The following is a 7479-nucleotide window of genomic DNA, read 5'->3' on the forward strand; positions in this document are numbered from 1 at the left end:
GAGTCGATCATGTAACGCCAGATGGTTCCAAATGATACTTTAGGGAGAGCATTGAGATCAGAGTTGAAACCTTCTTTTGGAAATTTTCCATTTGTTTGAGGCTCTTTCTTATCAAGCAAACCAAGATCTGCTTTTTTCTTCATAATATTAGTGCCGTTGTCGGGGTCTCTAAGATATTTCTTGTCAAGGCCATTTTCTACATAGTGTTTTACCCTATGCAAAACGATTTTAAATAATGTTAATTGAGTTCTAAGCAGACGATTTAATGTATAAAATCTTTAAGTGAATATGTTTTCCATCAGAAATATTTATGATTTCTATGTAAGCAAAAGAAAGAGCTACGAAAAAGCTGAATTTGACCCTTTACCTGCTGACTAAAGCTGACTTTTTACCACTTGTTTTCGCTCCCCTACAAATCAGCCAGCGCTTTAGCTGTACCACACTGGATGCCTCTACATTCTGTTTGGCAAAACAGTCCCAGGTATATCGTCTTCAGTTAAAATAAAGCCTTCTTCTTTAGTTTCTGAGAGCTTACTATCATTCGCAATGGACGCCATTTTGATTTCTGTCCAGCCAAACAATCCATGCATGCTTTGCGATCGCAGTTTCAGTCCCAGGCCCTTTTTCGTTTTGTTACCGGCGAATTGTTTTCCCCTCCCCAGCTGACGGTAAAAGCATCAACAGTTTCGGTCCCAGGACACCACCACCGAGAACAAAACCTGGGCAACTGGAAAGAATTATGACTCGCAAAACGATCTACAGTGTGGGGTCCCCACAGAATATCCAACTGGCGAAAATGGACAGGGTTGAGCATCCAATCATCGGTGTCGACAACTTTCGACCAATAATCAGCTTTGAAATTATAGTAGCGAGGTATCCACTCCGCAGAAAAGCGAATACCGGCTTCATGGCACAAACTGTAAATGGCAACGGCTTCTTTTTGCAAATGAGGCTTACTACTGCCGACGGACAAAATACTGCAGACGCTCTGATTGTCAGATCTATGCTTGCACTCCTTACCCGCCAAAAGACCGGAAAACGACTGAAGAACAAATCTAATTGCACGAATCTCGTGGAAAGAAGAGCTGCATAGGGCCTCGGAACCCAACCAGTTCCCTCTAGCGATGTGCGTACCGAATTGAACAATAAATCCCGCCCAACCCACATTGCTGGCATCCGAATAAGACAAAAGCTCTATCTTTGAGGAGGGCCTCCAGATTGGTTTGCCGCACAAACGAAAGAAATTATCTCTCCAAAAATAAAGTTCCTCTACAGCTTCACGCGTTAAAGCCACCTTGCAGCTAAGGCAATGAACGCTATTAAGGACTGCGTACAAGGCTCGGGTGCACAAACGCACAATTGGACCTAAAGCGAGCTCCATGGAAATAAGGGTACCCGTAATATGAGACACATCCCTAGCCGTGGGTGAAACATCGTCAAGAAGCAGTGAAATCAGATTAAACAGGTGATCAATCTTGCCTGGTGGGATACTAAATTCTCCTTTGGTAAGGTCCAAAATAAAGCCTAAGTGCTCCCCTTTTTGGCACGGTTCAAAATTGCTCTTCTCCTCATTCACTAGCAGGCTAGGCGATAAAGATCGCCTCGCACAAGTTGCGCTTCCTGAGAACACGAATCTTTACTTGAATCAGTGCCGATACCGTCGTCCAAATAGACAGAAATCCTAATGCCTTGTGACCGCCAGTGTGAAACAATTGGTCTTAACAATTTGGTGAAAACGTGAGGAGACGTACTTAAACCAAAAGGAAGCAAACAAAACAAAAAATAGCGTGGCTTACCATCGAAAGTAAACGAAAAAGCCAAATACTTCCAATGCTCTTGAAAAATGTCAACATGATGGTAGCCATTACGAAGATCGAAAGTAAAAAACCAATCACCTGGCTGAAGAATTTCTGCCACGACTCGAAGGTCCTCGAACTTAAACTTACGCTTGGCTAGGTGCTTGTTAAGAAAGCGAAGGTCGAGAATCAATCAACATTTGCCATTCTTTTTAGGAACTACACCTAAGGGACTGCAAACATGAACTTGGTCACGCTTGACTTCCACCGCACTACCCGCCAACAACAATAGCTCGATAGCTTCACAAACAAAAGCTCTATTATCAACAGCGCTTTTATGATTACTAAAGAAATACCTCAATGGAATTGAAACAATTGGTAACTTATAACCGCTTTCAATAACACTAAGAACAAAAGAAGAGGCCCCAATAGAACGCCAAACATGCAAAAACTTGCGCAAGCGGCCTCGAATCCAAAATACTGAGGAAACGCCCGTGTCAAGTTCAGCCTCGCCGCGATCCAAAAATTCGTCAAAATCAGAGTCAGCTAGTCACTTAGCGGAAGAGGACACTTTACAATCCTTGATAAAATGGCCCGCTTTGCCACAACCAAAGCAGCGATAAACAGAAGCTTTTTTCTCCGGTAGAGGATTAACCAAAAGCTGACCGACATCTGGGCGGAAATCCACGATTCTATGTGATGGGCCAAAGTTAGCACCGGGGCCGCTTTTGGAAGACGTAGACTGAGACTTAAAACGAGTTCCCATTTTGCTTCTCAGACTATTTTTTCGACTGCTTCCTTGCGCGCGACACGAAGTTTCTTCTCCTCTTCGTCATTTTTAGTGAGGGGGTCCGCCTCAAAATATTCTACCACATCCCAGCCATCCCGGTTAGCAATAGAAATAAGCTTATTTCTCTTATCAAGGAGTGACATACCTTCGTTGGCAATCTTAGTGATGGCGTCATCCGCCCCAGCCCTCTCTAAAATCTGGTTGAACTTCTCCTTGACGTCAGAGTTGAACTTGAACTGTTTCTTGTTACTCTTATATTTGAACTCGGGCTCCTCCTCCACAGACTTGCGTTTTAATGAGTCGAGCTGTTCTCTGACAACCTTGACCTCTTGCGTTTTCGTCTCCAAGGCCTTTAAGATTTCCTTCGCCCACGTTGGGGGCTCAGGGCTGCGAGAAGCCGAGCGACTTCTACAGTGCGAACGCTCGCGGACACTCCTTCGCGAAGGCGAAGCACTACGACCAGAACCGCTTGAAGCTGCAACATGTGAGCGAGAACTACGACAGCCTGAACTTCGAAGTTCTCTTGACCTGGACGGCCGGACAACAGGGAGTTCAATGTCTGGGTTGACTCTCGAAGCATGAGAACGAACTGAAGCAGGGCGACCACGACGGCCCCGCGCCATATGGACAAGATAGGAAGAACAAGCTAAGAATTTAACTGTCCGCTTGTAAAAATCCACAATGAAACTTGTTTACTGTTCAGCAAATATATACTTGCTAGTTTACATATCACACTTCTTTCCCATAATCTCATGCCGGCACTTAAAACACACTGCCGACAAATGCACTCGTGCTCGGGAATTCAAGAAACCATTTATCTTTTGTTTCATTATGCTTCGCTACATTCAGGCAAGATAAATGAACAAATGTTTATTATTATGATGATGATTATTATTATGATTATTATTATGATTATTATTATGATTATGATGATGATGATTATGCAGCAGTAAAAACTATCTGTATGCTATACAGTTGGAAGGAACATAGGGCGCTAAGGCGTGGTCTGTGCTCCGGTAAGTGAAACTAGAATTAAAAGGTAGTGTACAATGAAAAAGTAAGGTTAAAATAAGTATATGTATCTATATAATAAACTAAACAAATTTACTCTAAAATATGCTAAATGTTCAAAGTTCTAGAGCAGGAGACAAACCGAAGCACGGGTAAGATAATGTCTTATGTGTCACAACCTTAAAAGTACGTGCAATGTTCAGTATGATGGATAGGCATGCCCTTTGCATCTTCTTGAGGATGTCTCTTTAACGCCTGCCAACTAGCTCCTTCACTGCTACCTCCATGTCTGTCGACCAGCCCCCGAGTATGTCCACAATGATGTTATACTGTGAAATCATGTACCCGGGGTACTTCTGCTTCAGCTCCCATCTGAGTGGGGTGTATTTCATAAAATAATTCGCAAAATAAAGAAATTCTCAAATGATATTAGAAACCCAAAAAGTTACGGGTAAAAGTTTGGCCAGTTCATAGGTCCTACGCAGTGAGAACTTTGAAACTCCGTGCAATGTTAAGGGTACTTGAGATGACTGCCTTTTGCATATCCAGTAAGATCTTATCTGCCCTGACACCTACAAGGTCTTTAATACTATCTAGTGTCTTTCTTGATACGCCCCCGAGCACATTGATGATGATGTTGTACTGTGCAATCTTATAGTGTGGGTACTGCTGACGGATCTCCCATCTGAGTGGTGCGTACTTCGAGGTTTTCTCTTCTTCCTTCTGTTTCCTGTTTGCCATCCACGGGCAACTCATCTCTAATAGTAGCACCTTCTTCTTCTTTTTTTTTTGTATTTTATTTGTTTTTGGGTTTTTACAGTTTTTACAAGTACGCAAGATACATCACAAATTTCGACATGCATAAATTTACATTACACTACTCTATTACACAAAGAAAATACCACTACACTGGACTACGAGAATAAAAGAAAAGAGAGAAAGAAAGAAAAAAAAAAAAAAAAAGAAAAGAGGCATCGTTTATTGGTATAAATAATGAATTAGTTCAGCTATTGTTCTATCAGTTGAAGGAGGGGTTTCCATTTGTTGTAATGGATCTCAAGTTTATTATTCTTTCTGGCTATAAAACGTTCTATTTGAAACGTACTCTTAATTCTTTCGAAAAAGGATTTAAAGGATAGAGAAGTCTTATTTAGCTTGGTGCGATAAATAAAATATTTACCTTCTATTACAATATAATTAAGAATGATTCTGTCATTGTCATGATTTGGCGCGTCAAAAAAACCAAAAACAATATCTTTAATATCAGGAGACTTCAAAGTAATGCCCTGTGAGTTTAACATGACAGTGACTTCATCCCAGAAAGCATGCACTCTTGGACAATAAAATAACAAATGTTCTAAAGTCTCTAACTCCTTTTCGCAAAAATAACACAATGGGGAGTCTACTTTCTTAAATTTAAACAACATAACATTTGTGTATAAGATTCTATTTAGTATTTTATATTGAAACTCCCTTAGTTTGGTATGCAAAGTTGTTTTAAAAGGCAGTAAATAAATCTTCTCCCAATCAAGATGAAAAGTGTCTGTATTAAATGCTTTGTCGTATTTCTTCATTGCAGTTGGTATACTAGATATCTTAGAGACGAAAATCTGGTAAAATGATTTTGAATAAAGCTTCTGTAAAGTCTTCTTTTCACCATCAACCCACAGGGAGAAATTATTTAGATTTTGGTATTGTGTGTTTCCGTAGATAGAAGTCCTATTTAGTTTCAATTCTCTACGCCACTCTTGTGGGAAAGCATTGAGGAGACGGAAAATTAGGAAGCGATCGACTGGTGAGAGAGATGAACGCCATGGCTCCTTATCCAATTTAAGCTCGCCATTTTCATCATAGAGGTTGCCAATTTTTATTAATCCTGCGTCAAAAAGCTTTTTACTATAAACTGATCTGGAATCAATGCATATAAACCTGTTGTTCCATAAGACCTGATTTACTATATCTGAAAGCAAGGAAGGGTTGTCCTTGCTCAAAGAAGACCAAGTTGAAATGCATTCTTTGTAGAAGTCTGGAAGAGCTATTGGTAACTTTGTAAAATCAAAGTTACATTGGAACAAAAATTTACCTCCCACCTTTTTGAGGTAAGACTCCAAGAAAAATTTCCACCCAGCTGAGCTGGTTTCTAGAAATTTCTTATTACAGAGTACTATTTGAGTTTTAATCATGGACTCAATGTCGGGCATTTTTAACCCCCCTTTTTCGAGGGAGTTTATCAGTGCATTTCGCTTAACTTTGTCCTTGCCCTTCCAAACGAATGAATATAGTAGATTATTGATTTTTTTAATGAAGTCTTTCTTGGTTGAAATAAGAGATGCTCGATACCAAATTTTTGGTATAGCGAATGACTTGATTACTTGTATTCTTCCTAACAAAGTAAGACCTCTCCAACTCCAGCCTTTCACAGATTCTCTCAGGGATTTCTCGATAGTTTCAAAATTCATTTTGTAAAACAAAGATGGATTATGGGTGAGGTGGACCCCCAGGATTTTAACCACCTTACTTATCTCCTTTACACCTAGTTCCGAGGCTTTTATTTCCATATTACCAAGCAAAATAATTTCCGTTTTGTCGTGATTTATACACAAGCCTGAGTATGTGCTAAAAAGGTTAATGGTATTGAATAGGGCGAGGTGTGACTGCTTGTCACGGACAAATGATGTCATATCATCTGCAAATATAACTAATTTCAGTTCATTTCCATCTACGTTAATACCTCTTATTTGATTGTTATTTCGCACAGAGATAGCAAGCAGTTCAAGCACTATGATAAAGAGGGATGGCGATAGTGGATCGCCTTGGCGGACACCCCTTTTGAGGTTAAAAGAGGGAGTTGAAAAATCATTATTTGTCACAGAGCTTGATATGTTACTGTAGAACGTTTTAATCCATGAGAGACTCTCCAAAACCAAACGATTCCAGTGATTTTGATAGAAAATTCCAATTTACAGAGTCAAAGGCTTTCTCAAAATCTATAGCAGTGATAATACCTTTGTAGTCTTTTGCTTTCGTAAAATCCATTACATCACTTATTGTTCGGGTTGCGTCAAATATAGTCTGTCCCTTAACGAAGGCATTTTGATCGTAATGAATAATATCCGGCAATACTTTTTCAAGTCTCTTTGCAATGGCTTTTGACCCAATTTTAATGTCTACGTTTAGGAGGGATATTGGTCTCCAATTTTTTATCAATCTCCTGTCCTTACCCTTTTTCTCTTTTAATGTTATTACGGCTTGCTTTTGTGTATTCGATAATTCCCCTTGAAAGTAAGCATAGTTTAATGTGTCTACAAGAAGCGTACCAATTTCTGGCCAAAAGAATTTGTAAAATTCTATTGTAAGCCTGTCGTTTCCAGGGGTTTTATTATTTTCAAATGTAGATAGAACTTTATAGCATTCTGAATATTTCAGCTGTCCCTCGCATAGGTCACGCTGATCATCATTTAATGTTGGAATAGAAGAACGATTCCCCACAAAGGGACAGGTTGATTCGTTTATTTCTATTTCCGATTTTTCGTCGTAAAGTTCCAAGTAGTAAGAGTGAATTTCATTTAAAATGGTGTTGGGGCTTGTGCACTCTTTTCCATTTTCTTGAAGAAGTTTTCTAATACAGCTCTTTGTTTTGTTATTATTTTCTAAGTTGAGAAAATACTTGCTGTTCCTTTCTCCTTGTTCAAACCATGTTGCCCGGGAACGAATGATCGAGCCTCTTACAATATAGTCGTATTCCCTTTCGTATTCAGCCTTAAGCGCTTCAAGCTTAGCGACATTTTCCTGTGTTGCTGATTCTGCTAAATCCTTTTCGCATATTTTAAGCTTATTTTCAATGGTCTGGAGTTTCTTTTGCCTTTCTTTTGCTTTTGATTT

At 39.6% G+C, this 7479-nt stretch overlaps 1 pseudogene; it reads right to left on the reverse strand.

Annotated features, from left to right (window-relative positions):
- Positions 1-3713: 3713 nt before the first annotated feature.
- Positions 3714-7479, reverse strand: part of LOC136276912 (uncharacterized) — an 8010-nt pseudogene continuing 4244 nt past the window's right edge.

This window comes from Pocillopora verrucosa, chromosome 14 (assembly GCF_036669915.1).
Source record: "Pocillopora verrucosa isolate sample1 chromosome 14, ASM3666991v2, whole genome shotgun sequence".
NCBI classification, from domain to species: Eukaryota; Metazoa; Cnidaria; class Anthozoa; order Scleractinia; family Pocilloporidae; genus Pocillopora; species Pocillopora verrucosa.